The sequence below is a fragment of the Bos grunniens genome, chromosome 18 (assembly GCF_055505025.1).
Source record: "Bos grunniens cultivar Pamir isolate PY7600 chromosome 18, Bosgru_T2T1.0, whole genome shotgun sequence".
Lineage (NCBI taxonomy): Eukaryota > Metazoa > Chordata > Mammalia > Artiodactyla > Bovidae > Bos > Bos grunniens.
Genome location: NC_141182.1, coordinates 15,227,400 through 15,241,355, shown reverse-complemented (window position 1 = coordinate 15,241,355; position 13,956 = coordinate 15,227,400). Strand labels below are relative to the sequence as shown.

The 13,956-nt window shown below is 38.3% G+C and overlaps 1 pseudogene; it reads left to right on the top strand.

Moving 5' to 3' along the window:
* The first annotated feature begins 3,260 nt into the window (after nt 1–3,260).
* Nucleotides 3,261–8,411, top strand: LOC147353139 (cell adhesion molecule CEACAM18-like; annotated as a pseudogene).
* Nucleotides 8,412–13,956: the final 5,545 nt, after the last annotated feature.

Sequence of the window (13,956 nt, the reverse complement as noted above, 5' to 3'; positions counted from 1 at the left end):
AAAAGTGTGGTTGTGATTTGTCACGATGTAAAGATATTACATAATTACTGACTTTTCTCCACAGTACACATTTAATACTTGTGACTCATTTATTTTGCAGCTGGGAGTTTGTACCCCTTCTCTCCTTCACCTCTTTCTTTTCTCCCCTCACTCTACCCTAGCCCTCAGCAACCATCTATTTGTTCTCTCTAGCTATAACACTGTTTCTGTTGTTATATTTATTCATTTTGTTGTTTAGACTTCACATATAAGTGAAATCATGCAATATTTCTCTCTTACTTCACTTAACATAATGATGGACCTCCATAGGTTCATCCATGTTTTCACAAGTGGCAAGTGATTTATTTGGGACCTTTCTTGCGTCTTAATATAGACATTGATTGTTATGAATTTCCCTCATACCATTGCTTTTGCTGCATCCCATAAGTGCTGATATGTTTAGTTTTCACTTTCATTTGTCCCAAGAAACTTTTGAATTTCACCTTTAGTTTCTTCTTTTATCCCTTGATTGTTCAGGAGAGTGTTGTGTAATTTCTGTGTGTTTATTAATTTTCCCATTTTCCTATTGTTATTGATGTCTAGTTGAATACCATTGTGATCAAAGAAGATACTTGGTATGAATTCAGTCTTCTTGAATTTACTAAGGCTTATTCTGCAGCCTAACGTATGGTCTTTCCTAGGAAATTTCCATGTGCACTTTAGAAGAATGTGTTTCCTCTTGTTGGATAGAATGTTCTGTATGTGTCTATTAGGTCCATTTGTTCATAGTGTTGTTCAAGTCTGCTGTTTCCTTACTGATTTTCAGAATTGTTGAGGGTGGGGTATTAAAGTCTCCAACTATTATTGTAATACTTTTACTTCTTTTTTTTAGCTCTGTTAGTTTTTTTTTTTTTAAAGATTTATTTTTATTCTTTTGACTGTGGTGGGTCTTCATTGCTGAATGTGGGCTTTCTCTGGTTGCTGCATAGCTCTATTGTTTTGCTTTATATATTTAGGTGCTCCAATTTTGGTTGCATAAATACTTTAAATTGTTATAAATTCTTAATGGAATGACCCCATTATTATGTAATGACCTTTTTTGTCTCCTTTTAAAACTAAAGTCTATTTTTTCAGATATAAGTGTAATTAGCCCTGCTTTTTTTTTTTTTTTTAAGAAAAAAATGATATGTAGGTATATTATCTTCTGATTGGAGAGTTTAATCCATTTATTTTTAAAGTAATTATTGAAAAGTAAGGACTTCATTGACTTTCCTTAAATGACATTTAAAAAATTGTTTTCTGGTTGCTTAATTAATTGATTGTTAAGATGAATTGTTCTTGTTTGTTATCCTGCCCTCTTTTTTCATGTTTTGATGTCTTTTGTATTAGTATATTTTGACTTCTTTATCATGTTCCTTTGTATAATTGCTATAGGTTTTTCTCCTTGTGGTTACCATGAGGTTTACATAAAATATCTTAAAATTATAACGTCCTATTTTAAACTGATAACTTCAATATAATTTCTAAACTTTGCACTTTTTCTTCTTCTCCCCTTCACATTCTTGTTTATTGCTGTTAATTTACACATTATTCTGTTGTGTAACCAATAACTAATTATTGTAGTTATGGTTCTTTTTAATATATTTAGTTTTTTAACCTCTAAACTTAAGTTTTAAGTGAACTATGAACCATCATAACCAAATTACAGAACCTAAATTTGTACATTTGCCATTTGTTTTACACTACCTTTGAATGATGTTATTTAGTGTCCCTTACTTCCACTCGTAGAATTCCCTTTAGCATATCTTGTAAGGTAGGTCTAGTGGTAACTCTCGCACTTTTGTTTGTCCAAGGAAGTCTTTATCCCTCCTTTATTTCTGAAGGACAGCTTCACTGGGTATAGTGTTCTTGGTTAACAGTTTTTTCTTTCAGTATTTGGAGTGTGTTGTCCCATTCTCTCTTGGCCTGAAATGTTTCTGTTGAGAAATCTGCCTTTAGTCTTATGTGGGTTCCCTGTATATGCTTTCTCTCTTTTCATTTGTTGTTTTGAAAATTATTTCTTTATCTTTCACTTTTGACAACTTTAATTATAATATGTCTTGGTGTGGCCCTATTCAAGTTCAACCTGTCTTTTAGCCTCATGGATCTGGACATCCATGTATCTCCCTAGGTTTGAGAAATTTTCAGTCGTTTTGCTTTAAATATACTTTCTTATCATTTTTCTCTTTCTCTTCTGGAATTCCCATAATGTGAATTTTTTTGTTTTCTTTTTTTTTTTTCATTGTGTACCATAAGTCTATAGACTTTCTTCACTCCATTTCATTCTTTGTCTTTCTTTGACTGGATAATTTCCAGGATCCTATCTTCCAGGTCACTGATTCTCTTTCTTGCATGGTTGAGTCTGCTTTTGAAACTCTCTAATGAACTCTTCAATTCTATTATTGTAGTCTTCTACTCTGGGATTTCTGTGTGATTATTCACTTTGGTAGTTTTTGTTGCTTTGTCAAACTTTTTTATTTATGCATTGTTTTCCTAATGTCTTTTAGGTATTTGCCTGTGTTTTTTAGTAGTTTACTGAATTTTAAGAGGATTATTCTGAATTCTTTGACAGTTTGTAGATCTCTCTTTACATCAGTTATTTTTGGCGTTGTTTCTTCTGATGGTGTCATATTTAGTTTTTCATGACCCTTGATTCCTTATGTTTGTGTCTGCACAGTTGAGTACTTGGATTTCTCTTACAGTCTTATCAGTTTGCTTTCGAAGAGACAGATTTTCCCCAGTCAACTCAGTTTAGGTTTCTGGGCATGTCTGCTGATAGTGTCCTTGGGCAAGTGGAGCCTATTATTATGATCTCATTTTCTGAGAGATAACTGTTTGAGTTCTGAGGTTGGGAATGGGGGGATGTGCCACTGGATAAGAACAGTTGGGTAAAAGTGCTGGCTTGATTCCCTACCCTAAAGCTAGCCTATGGGAGGGGCTCTGTAGTTGCCTGGATTCTCTGATCAGGCTTACTAGATGGTCAGGACTGGGTACTATACTCAGTGGTAGACAGGGCTATGAATTAGCTTCTCTGTAGGATGGGACCCAGGCCTGTGTGGCTTGTTGTTTGGGAACCTGAATTAGGTGAGAGGCCGCACTGAATTCTCTGGTCAGATGACGCCACTGGTTTTGCTCTGCAGATGAAGAAATCTACAGGCTGTGCCTCTGTTCAAGTGCTACTGTAAGCAGGGCTATTGGATAGGCTATGAAGCTTCCCATCTGTTCAGATTCCCAGATCAGGCATGTTTGAGACTGTATTCAGCTGTGAGCAGGGCTACGAATGTTTCCCTATCCAGGCACAGTGGCAGAAGCAGCTCTGGTAAAGCTGGTAAAGCTCTTTATTGTCTTAACTCAAACTGACCTGCTCTGCCTGCCCTTCTATTGGCCTGAGCACCACTGGGCCACACAGCTTGCAGGTGTTTTTGCTAGTCTTTCTAATCACGTGGGGCCAGGAGGGTAAGAGGTCTTTAACGTGGGGTTTTATATAAATGTGAGTTGTGATTAATGCATCACATTCCATAGTACGCGTAAAATATTCTTATGTAGCAAATACACAGTCACATAGAATCTCATTTTCTGTAGGTATTTGAATGATGATATTTTGCATATCTCTTGCCACATCATGTCATGAACTACTAGTGTCCTTTTTACTACTGAAGATAGATTCATTAGTGCCATCAATAAGATTAGAGAATGAATTCCAGAAAATCTAGAATCAATTTCAAAAACTCATCCTTAAGATTCTGTTTCTCTAGAATCACTTCTGGTATCAAAATCTATATCAGTCTGGGTTCAACTAGAGAAGCAGAAACAGAAGTATATGTATATTAAGAGATTTATTGGAAATAATTGGCTTACATGATTGAGGGGGCTGGCTAGACAAGTCTGAAATCCACAGGACAGGCAATCATGAGGGCAGGTTGGAACTCTCAGGCATGGGGTAAAATTGCTGTCCATAAGTGGAATTTATTTGGGGAAGCAAGGGATGTAGCATAGTACCTGGAAGGTGTTCAAAACTAACCCTAGTAATTATTACATGAAAGAAGTTAGAATAGAGGAGCAAAAACAGGCTTTTAGAGTCATGGAATTGATCTTTTTACCATTCTGCTTTCATTATATCTGGTATTGATATATTCCTTTTTAAGCAGAGAAAAGAACATCTAATGTATAAATATCCCAACCCCTGTCCTTACTGGGGTGGTCAAGGAAAGCTTGGGTTGTAACTAGGATTATCTTCTATTAGGTCTTTGGCACTGTACCTTGCTGACTTCTTTGACAAGTCAGTAATGTTTAGAATGGTGGAACTTCATAAAATGAGGGACTCAATTTTTGACTACAGATTTCAGGCACTGATATTAAAGCCCCAGGGATATAGGAGGTAGTTGAGGATTGACTTTTTTCTTCCTTTCTCATCTCTCTAAGACAACAGTATGATGATTGGAACAGACTTGAATCCCAATGGGAAAAATTGATCATATCCTTAGATGGATGGTAATGTCCTTGATTATATCTTCACTTTTATTCAGCCTTCCATCCTAGTGATAATCCAGTTTGGGCATTTTCAGTTCAGTCGTGTCCAGCTCTTTGTGACCCCATGAACCGCAGCATGCCAGGCCTCCCTGTCCATCAGCAACTTATGTTTGGGCATTATCTCTATCAATTGACTGTACTCTTTATGTAATCCACATGTTTCTGGTGATGGTGGTGGTTTAGTTGCTAAGTTGTGTCTGACTCTTGGAATCCCATGAGCTGTAGCCCACCAACTCCTCTGCCATGGGATTTCCCTGGCAAAAATACTGGAAGTGGGTCACCATTTCCTTCTCCAGGGGATCTTCCTGACCCAGAGATTGAAACTGCATCTCCTGCATTGCAGGTGGATTCTTTACTGCTGAGCCACCAGGGAAGCCCCTGCACTTTTCAGAGTCTTCTCTAAATCTTCTCCTGGGGACATAATCTCTTGGTTTGTCCCTAACTCAACTCCGCATTTTTTGTAGTTGACAGTGAGTGTTCACCTGATAGACCCTTCACTTGGCTGTAATATGCCCTCCATATATAACTTGGTCTGTAAATTTTCTAGACATCACTACTGCAAGGAACTGACTAGACAACTGACTTGCCCAAGGTTGTTCTTATTAGTCATGTGAACGTGAACAAGTTACTTAGCCTTTCCGAACTTCTGAGGTGGACATAAAAATTGTACCTAATTCATAAAAAAGATCTTCACGACCAAGATAATCACGAAGATGTGATCACTCACACTCACCTAGAGCTGGACATCCTGGAATATGAAGTCAGGTGGGCCTTAGAAAGCATCACTACAAACAAAGCTGGTGGAAGTGATGAAATTCCAGTTGAGCTATTTCAAATCCTAAAAGATGATGCTGTGAAATTGCTACACTCAATATGCCAGCACATTTGGAAAACTCAGCAATGGACACAGGACTGGAAAAGGTCAGTTTTTATTCCAATCCCAAAGAAAGGCAATGCCAAAGAATACTCAAACTACTGCACAATGGTACTCATCTCACACGCTAGTAAAATAATGCTCAAAATTCTCCAAGCCAGGCTTCAGCAATACGTGAACCATGAACTTCCAGATGTTCAAGCTGGTTTGAGAAAAGGCAGAGGAACCAGAGATAAAATTGCCAACATCTGCTGGATCATTGAAAAAGCAAGAGAGTTCCAGAAAAATATCTATTTCTGCTTTATTAACTATGCCAAAGCCTTTGACTGTGTGGATCACAATAAACTGGAAAATTCTGAAAAAGATGGGAATATCAGACCACCTGACCTGCCCCTTGAGAAACCTGTATGCAGGTCCAGAAGCAACAGTTAGAACTGGACATGGAACAACAGACTGGTTCCAAATAGGAGAAGGAGTACGTCAAGGCTGTATATTGTCACCCTGCTTATTTAACTTATATGCAGAGTACATCATGAGAAATGCTGGGCTGGAGGAAGCACAAGCTGGAATCAAGATTGCCGGGAGAAATATCAATAACCTCAGATATGCAGATGACACCACCCTTATGACAGAAAGTGAAGAAGAACTAAAGAGCCTCTTGATGCAAGTGAAAGAGGAGAGTGAAAAAGTTGGCTTAAAGCTCAACATTCAGAAAACTAAGATCATGGCATCCGGTCCCATGACTTCATGGCAGATAGATGGGGAAACAGTGAAAACAGTGGCTGACATTATTTTTTGGGGGCTCCAAAATCACTGCAGATGATGATTACAGCCATGAAATTAAAAGACGCTTGCTCCTTGGAAGGAAAGTTATGACCAACTGAGACAGAATATTGAAAAGCAGAGACATTACTTTACCAACAAAGGTCTGTCTAGTCAAGGCTATGGTTTTTCCAGTAGTCATGTATGGATGTGAGAGTTGGACTGTGAAGAAAGCTGAGCATCGAAGAATTGATGCTTTTGAACTGTGGTGTTGGAGAAGACTCTTGAGAGTCCCTTGGACTGCAAGGAGATCCAACCAGTCCATCCTAAAGGAATCAGTCCTGGGTGTTCATTGGAGGGACTGATGTTGAAGCTGAAGCTCCAATACTTTGGCCACCTGATGCGGAGAGCTGACTCATTTGAAAACACCCTGATGCTGGGAAAGATTGAGGGCTGGAGGAGAAGGGGATGACAGAGGATGAGATGGTTGGATGGCATCACCGCCACAATGGACATGGGTTTGGGTGAACTCCAGGAGTTGGTGATGGACAGGGAGGCCTGGTGTGCAGCGATTCATGGGGTCGCAAAGAGTCGGACACAACTGAGGGACTGAAGTGAACTGACCATACAATTGTTAGAGGATTAAATGAGTTTATGTAAAGCACTTGGTGCCTGACTGGTTTTAGGTGCTTAAAGGTAGTGTGATTATGCTGTTGCTACTGCTGTAGACTGTTTCAGCTTTAAAACTTGCACTTGCTTATTTCTTCACTGACACTAAGCCTTTGACGACTAAGCCCTTTCTCTGTGTCATCATCTTTCTCTATCAGGAGCCCTAATCCTTTAGCTGCCTGAGTGTTATGCTGAAGAATGGAAAGTTCCTATGTTTTTACTGTGCCATGCCTTCCATTTCGGGGGTGGGGTCCTGAAGGGATGGAATGCCAAACTGTTTATAACCAAAAGGCCAATAAAAGTGTCTTCCCAAATGAAATATTGATCTTCTTAAATCTAAGATATCAAGTGTGAGGCACACCCTTATTTTATGTAATGCTAAAGAAGTAAACCAATTAACCTTCAGAATTTTTTATCTTATACTTGATTAAAAGTTATTTTGATGCAGGTCTGTGAGAGCACGCAAGAGGCTGCCTGGTCCCTGGAGAGACCCCTCCACCAGGAGGACCCGTACAACTCATGGACCTTTCCAGGCCCAGGTGCAGCCTCTGAGGGAAACTGGTCCTGTGGCATGGGCCCATGTTCAAGGGCTGGGAAAGTGTGCCATGACAGATGACCTGCTGATCAGGGAGTCTTAATTAAGTGACACAGGAGCTACACTGTGTGGGTAGAAGCCATCAACAGGACCTAGAGAGCAACTGGCTGGCCTGAGATTCGAGAGTTGGAAATCCCAGGGATCTCAGTCAATACCAGCTCCACGGCAGAGAACATGGATTCCGTGGCTGCCATCTGCCACTCCAGTGCCACTGACGACAAATGGTATGTGAGTTACTCACAGGTATCCAACTATGACCCAGACAGCAAGACGCTCATCGTCCAAAGGGTCAGCATCTGCAACACACCACTTCAGTGTGGGATGGAAATCCTCCCACACAGTATTGAGAGAAATGAAGTCATCTTTCGGACAATTACCTATGGGCCCTCCAGTGTGCTGATCAGGAGTAAGCCTAGTAACCTAAATGGCGAACTGACTGCTGAGATTGGTTCCAGTGGAGATGGAGTATAGCTCCTATTCCAGATCAGAATCCAAATGGATCCACAATGGCTCCTTTCTGAACTCCTCAGAGAAAAAATTACCCTCCTGAATCTGACCTGGGACCAGATGGGCAGATACAGGTATCAGGAAGTCCAGCTCCAGGTGCCCGGGCAAAGTTTTCGCCATCTCAGGATCCTTGCTGGTATTTCTCATCATGGTGACAGTAGTAGGTAGTATCCGCTCCTGTGCTTTCCTCATCCGTACCCTGATCAGACATTACTGTGAAAGTCACTCAGTCACGTCCAACTCTTGGTGGCCCCATAGACTATGCAGTCCATGGAATTCTCCAGGCCAGAATACTGGAGTTGGGTAGTCATTCCCTTCTCCAGGGGATCTTCCCAACCTAGGGATCAAACCCAGGTCTCCCACATTGCAGGTGGATTCTTTACCAGCTGAGCTACCAGGGAAGCCCACCAGGGTAAATCCACCAGGGCAAATCAGCCTATATGACTATCCACCTCAAACCTGGAGGACAAGACCAGATCGGTAAGGATTCCAACTCCTCCACTTCCTTAATTTGGCAGCATGCAATCATCAGATATGCCCCATCTCAACATTGCCAGGGACAGAGAAATGGAACAACCCATACATGCCCAACAACTGGGAACTGCTTATATGGGATGAAGTACGTGTTGAGTGAATCTATCTTTGTTAGATACCATGCTGGGGAAACCTGCTTACTGATGCAGAGAACGTTCACAACTTGATGCCACATTAGAAATGCATAATGCAAACCTGCATCTGATAGGATCGTGTTGTGAAAAGTATAGATTAATTAAATGATATAGATGTAATATCATAGGATGAATGTATGTATTTTCCAGTTTTATGTGTCCACACACATGCATATATATATGTATATATTTTACGCATATATATACACCTGTGCAAAAATTGTGAAAAATGTTAACTATCAACAGTGCTGTCTCAGTTTCCTTCTTTACAATTTGTTGTATATTCTAAAGTAGTTTTTTTCTTCACAAAGTATATGTTGTTCTTGTATAAAAAAAGTAAAGTTAAAACAGCATGAAGTTTAAAAAATAAGTTATTTTGATAGAGATTATTTGGTCACCAAGGACTGGGGGTGGGGATGTTGAGAACATACTATTTAAGGGTACCAAATACAAATAGTAGATAAATAAGTTCTGGAAATCTGATGCACAACATAGGGGTTATAGTCAACAATACTGTATTACAAATTTTAAAATTGCTAAGAGACTAAATCTTACGTATTCTCACTACAAAGAAGAAATTATAAATATGTGCCATTGTTAGCTAGCACTACTGTACTTATTATATGGCAATATATAAATGAGTCAAACCAACACATTGTACAACTTAAACTGTATAGTATTATATGTCAATTATATCTCCATTAAAAAAGAAAAATATGTCTTAACTTTTTTAAAAAGTTATTTTTGACTTATTTAGACATAGAATCAATGACTATGAATGGCTGTGGCTGAATTCACTCATGTGGACTGATCACCACATCACTAACTGCTGCCTGGGTGATGGTCAAACACTACTGATTGTGAGATGCATATGAATTTCAGAGATACTAAAATGTGAAGAGTGAAAAAGTACATCTGAAAGTTAGTGAAAGCTATTCTGTTTCCCTTCAGCCAGTCCTCTAGAATGTAGAAACTTTATTTTCTTGGTATTCTATTGGTGGTGGTGGTGGTTTAGTCGCTAAGTCGTGTCCGACTCTTGCAATCCCATGGACTGAAGCCCGCCAGGCTCCCCGTCCATGGGATTCTCCAGGCAAGAATACTGGAGTGGGTTGCCATTTCCTTCTCCAGGTCTATCGAAGACTTCAGGTATTTAAATCGTCCTAGTTTTAAGAGAAAATACCTTGGCTGAGACAAATGTTGTTGATTCTCATCTCAATCGTAGAGGTTCTGTGAACATACATATTAAGGATTTGATCTTTTTCATTTTATTAAATGGAAAGCAAACTCTAAGTTATATCCTTGCTCAAGAGATGTTTGTGCTTGATAAAAGTGAAAAAGTGAAGTCGCTCAGTTGTGTCTTACTCTTTGCGACCCCATGGATTGTAGCTTACCACACTCCTCCATCCATGGGATTTTCCAGGCAAGAGTACTGGAGTGGGTTTCCATTTCCTTCTCCAGAGGATCTTCCTGACCCAGGGATTGAACCCAGGTCTCCTGCATTGTAAGCAGACACTTTACCATCTGAGCCACTAGAGAAGTCCTTGCTGCTTGATACTTAGCCACAATTTCATAACACTTTAATTTGATCTCAGGGTTGTATAAAGAACAACATTTTGGAATCAGATAGACTTAGATATATATTCTGTCACTTACTAGCCACGTGACTATGTATATTACATTACCTTCCTAGGCCTCAGTTGCCTTATCTGTAACCTCATCATAGATTAAATAGAAAACGTATATAAAGTGTAAAATATTTGCCTACAATTGCTGTCCAGTAAACCGCTGTTTTGATGAAAATGGTGTTCTACTGGAGAGCTGAGAATATGTTCTGTGGAAAGCTGGATGTCAAGCTTGGCAGTAGTGTTGCCAGAGTCTTGCCTGGGGTCAGTCTGGCCTGGAAGCGTTTTCTTATAGGTCATCCCTCAAGAAATGGTTAGGTAACTTCACTTTTAGACAATGACAGTACTAGGAAATGCCATATTGTTCAATGGCAACATTAATCTTGGAGCAAAAGGAAACGTTCAGAATGCAGAAAGAATCGTTTTGATCATTTGAGAGGGATTTTGAAATAGGAATTCATTACTAAAGGTTGCATGCTCAGTCACTCACATGTGTCCAACTCTTTGTGACCCTGTTGACTGTAGCCTGCCGAGCTCCTCTGTCCATGGAATTCTCCAAGCAAGAACACTGGAGTGGGTTGCCATTTTCTCCTCCAAGGAATCTTCCCGACCCAGGGATCGAATCTGTGTCTCCTGCACGGGGAGGTAGATTCTTTACCACTGAACCACCCGGGAAGCCTACAGGTTAGGAATAGATAAAATTACTCAGTCACCCATGAAATATGTATTGGGTATGTTCTCAGGGTCAGGTGCTCTGCTAGGTCCTGGGAACACAGTGCCTGTATGTTCTAGTGAAGCATGTAGACAAGGGCCTGCCCTTACATTGAGGGGAAAAGTAGGGATATGTAAAAAAAAGTAAACAGTTTTTAAGACAAGATGATTACATAATGCTACTTTAAGGTTTGACAGTAAGGGAAGGCTTCTCTGACATTTCAACTGAGACCTGAATGACAAGGAGTGATTTTTTATTTTTAATCCTTTGGGGGTCCCTGAACTTCTTGTATATGTGGATTTATAGTTTTCATCAAATTTGGACATTTTTTTGACCATTACATCTTTCCCTCTCCTTTGGAGACTCTGCTTATACGTATATCAAGCCACTTGAAGTCTCATATCCCACTATTGCTCTCTTCTTTCTTTTCTTTTTTAAAAGTGATTTTTTGGGTTGTTTTTTTTTTTGGTATTTCTTTTTACACAGTTTCCATTGCTTTGTCTTCAAGTTCACTAATCTTTTCTTCTGCAACATTTAACCTGCCTTTAATCCCATCCAGTGTATTTATCATCTTAGATGTTGAAGTTTTAATCTCTAGAATTTCATTTTGAGACTTTTTACAATCTTCCATGTCTCTACTCAATACATTCTACTTTTTTTCTAGCTGTCTGAACCTGGAGCAATCACTGGGTTCACTGGTCTTGTTCCCATCTGTCACGCATCACAGTCTTTACTACCTGATGGCTAACATCTTGAGAACTGTTCTTTCATATTTTTTTTGTCCAGATTTTTAGTTGTTTCAGACAGTAAATCCAGTCTTTACCCCATCTTGGCTGAAAGTAGAAGTATCCTGCCTCTGTTATTTAGCTCATAATTATTCTCAGGCTTAAATATAGACAAAAAGGCTTCTTATTGGTTTTAACCAGTTGCTATCAGTAGAAAACACATTAGAGTCTGATTGTACGTGTTTTCCTGATATGTGATAAAGCACATGCCATCTCTTTGGTCTCTGAACTAATCTTTGTTCAGAATCTATTAAAAATATAACCATCAAAAATCTCTAATATTTCTTTTTTTAATTCAAAAAAATCCTGTTGTTTTAAATGAGTAAGAGAAATCTGCTGCAGAGACTTTTGGTATTTATTGTACTATTACAGTATCACATTCCTGGGCTCAGCTGCTTGCCAGATGTAGTTATAAAACATTTTTATGGCATTATACATGGGCCAAGGGCTTTAGAAGCCTTATTTTACTTTTTTATGTGGGTTAAGATGAGTTTTTTTTTTAAGTTTTGGTTGAAGTCTACATAACAAAGTTTACCATTAAAAAAAATTATTTACTTTAAATGAAACAAGAATGAATATTTTTAATGATAAAAGGTACAATTCACAAAGAAGATCATAAATCATTAGACACCTTAAAAACAAAGATACATAAAGCAAAATCAGAAGAAATATAAGAAAAAATATATAATCATAATGAGACATATTAACATTTGAGAATATTTTATCAAGTGCAGAAAAAATAAGAATAGGAACATCTTGAATGATGTCCTTAATAATTTAAATATAATAGGTTTATATTTAATTAATTTATATTAATATATCCTACACAAATATATTTAAAATTCTGTATCTCATATGTTGTTATTAGATGTCCATAGGACATTTAGAAAATCTGACAAAAAGATAAATATTACTAAATTTCAAAAAGTAGAATTCTTTTCTGTGTGTGTGATTTAGTTATACATAGACACATATGTTATTTTTGAAATTATTTTCCATTACAGGTTATTACAGGATATTGAATATAGTTCCCTGTGCTATATAGTAAAACTTTGTTGCTTGTTGCATATCTATTTTTTTAACTAGAAACCTAGCATTCTATTCATACTGAGTCAAACAAGTGGAATCTAAATGTGATAAATTTTTAGTTAGGCAAAAATTCATAAGTTTGCGAAAATATATATATTAAGCCCATTATTTATGTATATTTATATAAAAGTTTTTCTACTACTTGATAAAGGTTTGAAAAAGAGTATAAAAAAATGGAGACATTGGAAAATATAAGCTAAATGAAATGGAAGCACTGAATATGAAATAGAAAAATCGAAACAAATTAGATAAAAGATCTTCATATAGTCCAGTGTTTAAACATGGCTGCTCATTAGAAACATACCTGAAATTCTGGCAAAAAAAAAGAAATACCTGGGTATTTGTATTTTTCAAAAACTCCAAGATAATTCTGTTATGTCTCTGGATTTTAAAAAGTGATTACAGGTTTTTCTATTAAATGCTAGTTTTGGTGATATAGAATTCTATAATTTTTCTGTTGACCGATCATGATACAATGGTCAGTCAGTTCAGCCACTCAGTCGTGTCTGACTCTTTGTGACCCCATAGACTGCAGCACACCAGGCTTCCCTGTCCGTCACTAACTTGCACAGCTTGCTTGAACTCATGTCCATCAAGTCAGTGATGCCATCCAACCGTCTCATACTCTGTCATCCCCTTCTCCTCCTGCCTTCAGTCTTTCCCAGCATTAGGGTCTTTTCCAATGGGTCAGTTTTTTGCATAAGGTGGCCAAAGTATTGGAGCTTCAGCTTCAGCATCAGTCCTTCCAATGAATATTCAGGGTTGATTTCCTTTAGGATTGACTGGTTTGATCTCCTTGCAGTCCAAAAGACTCTCAAGAGTCTTCTCCAACACCACAGTTTGAAAACATCAATTCTTTGGAGCTCAGCTTTCTTTAAGGTCCAACACTCGCATTCATACATGACTACTGGAAAAACCATAGCTTTGACTAGATGGACCTTTGTTAGTAAAGTAATGTCTGTGCTTTTTCATATGCTGTCTAGGTTTGTCATAGCTTTTCTTCCAAGGAGCAAGCGTCTGAATTTCATGGCTGCAGTCACCATCTGCAGTGATTTTGGAGTCCAGGAAAATAAAGTCTCTCACTGTTTCCATTGTTTCCCCATCTGTTTGCCATGAAGTGATGGG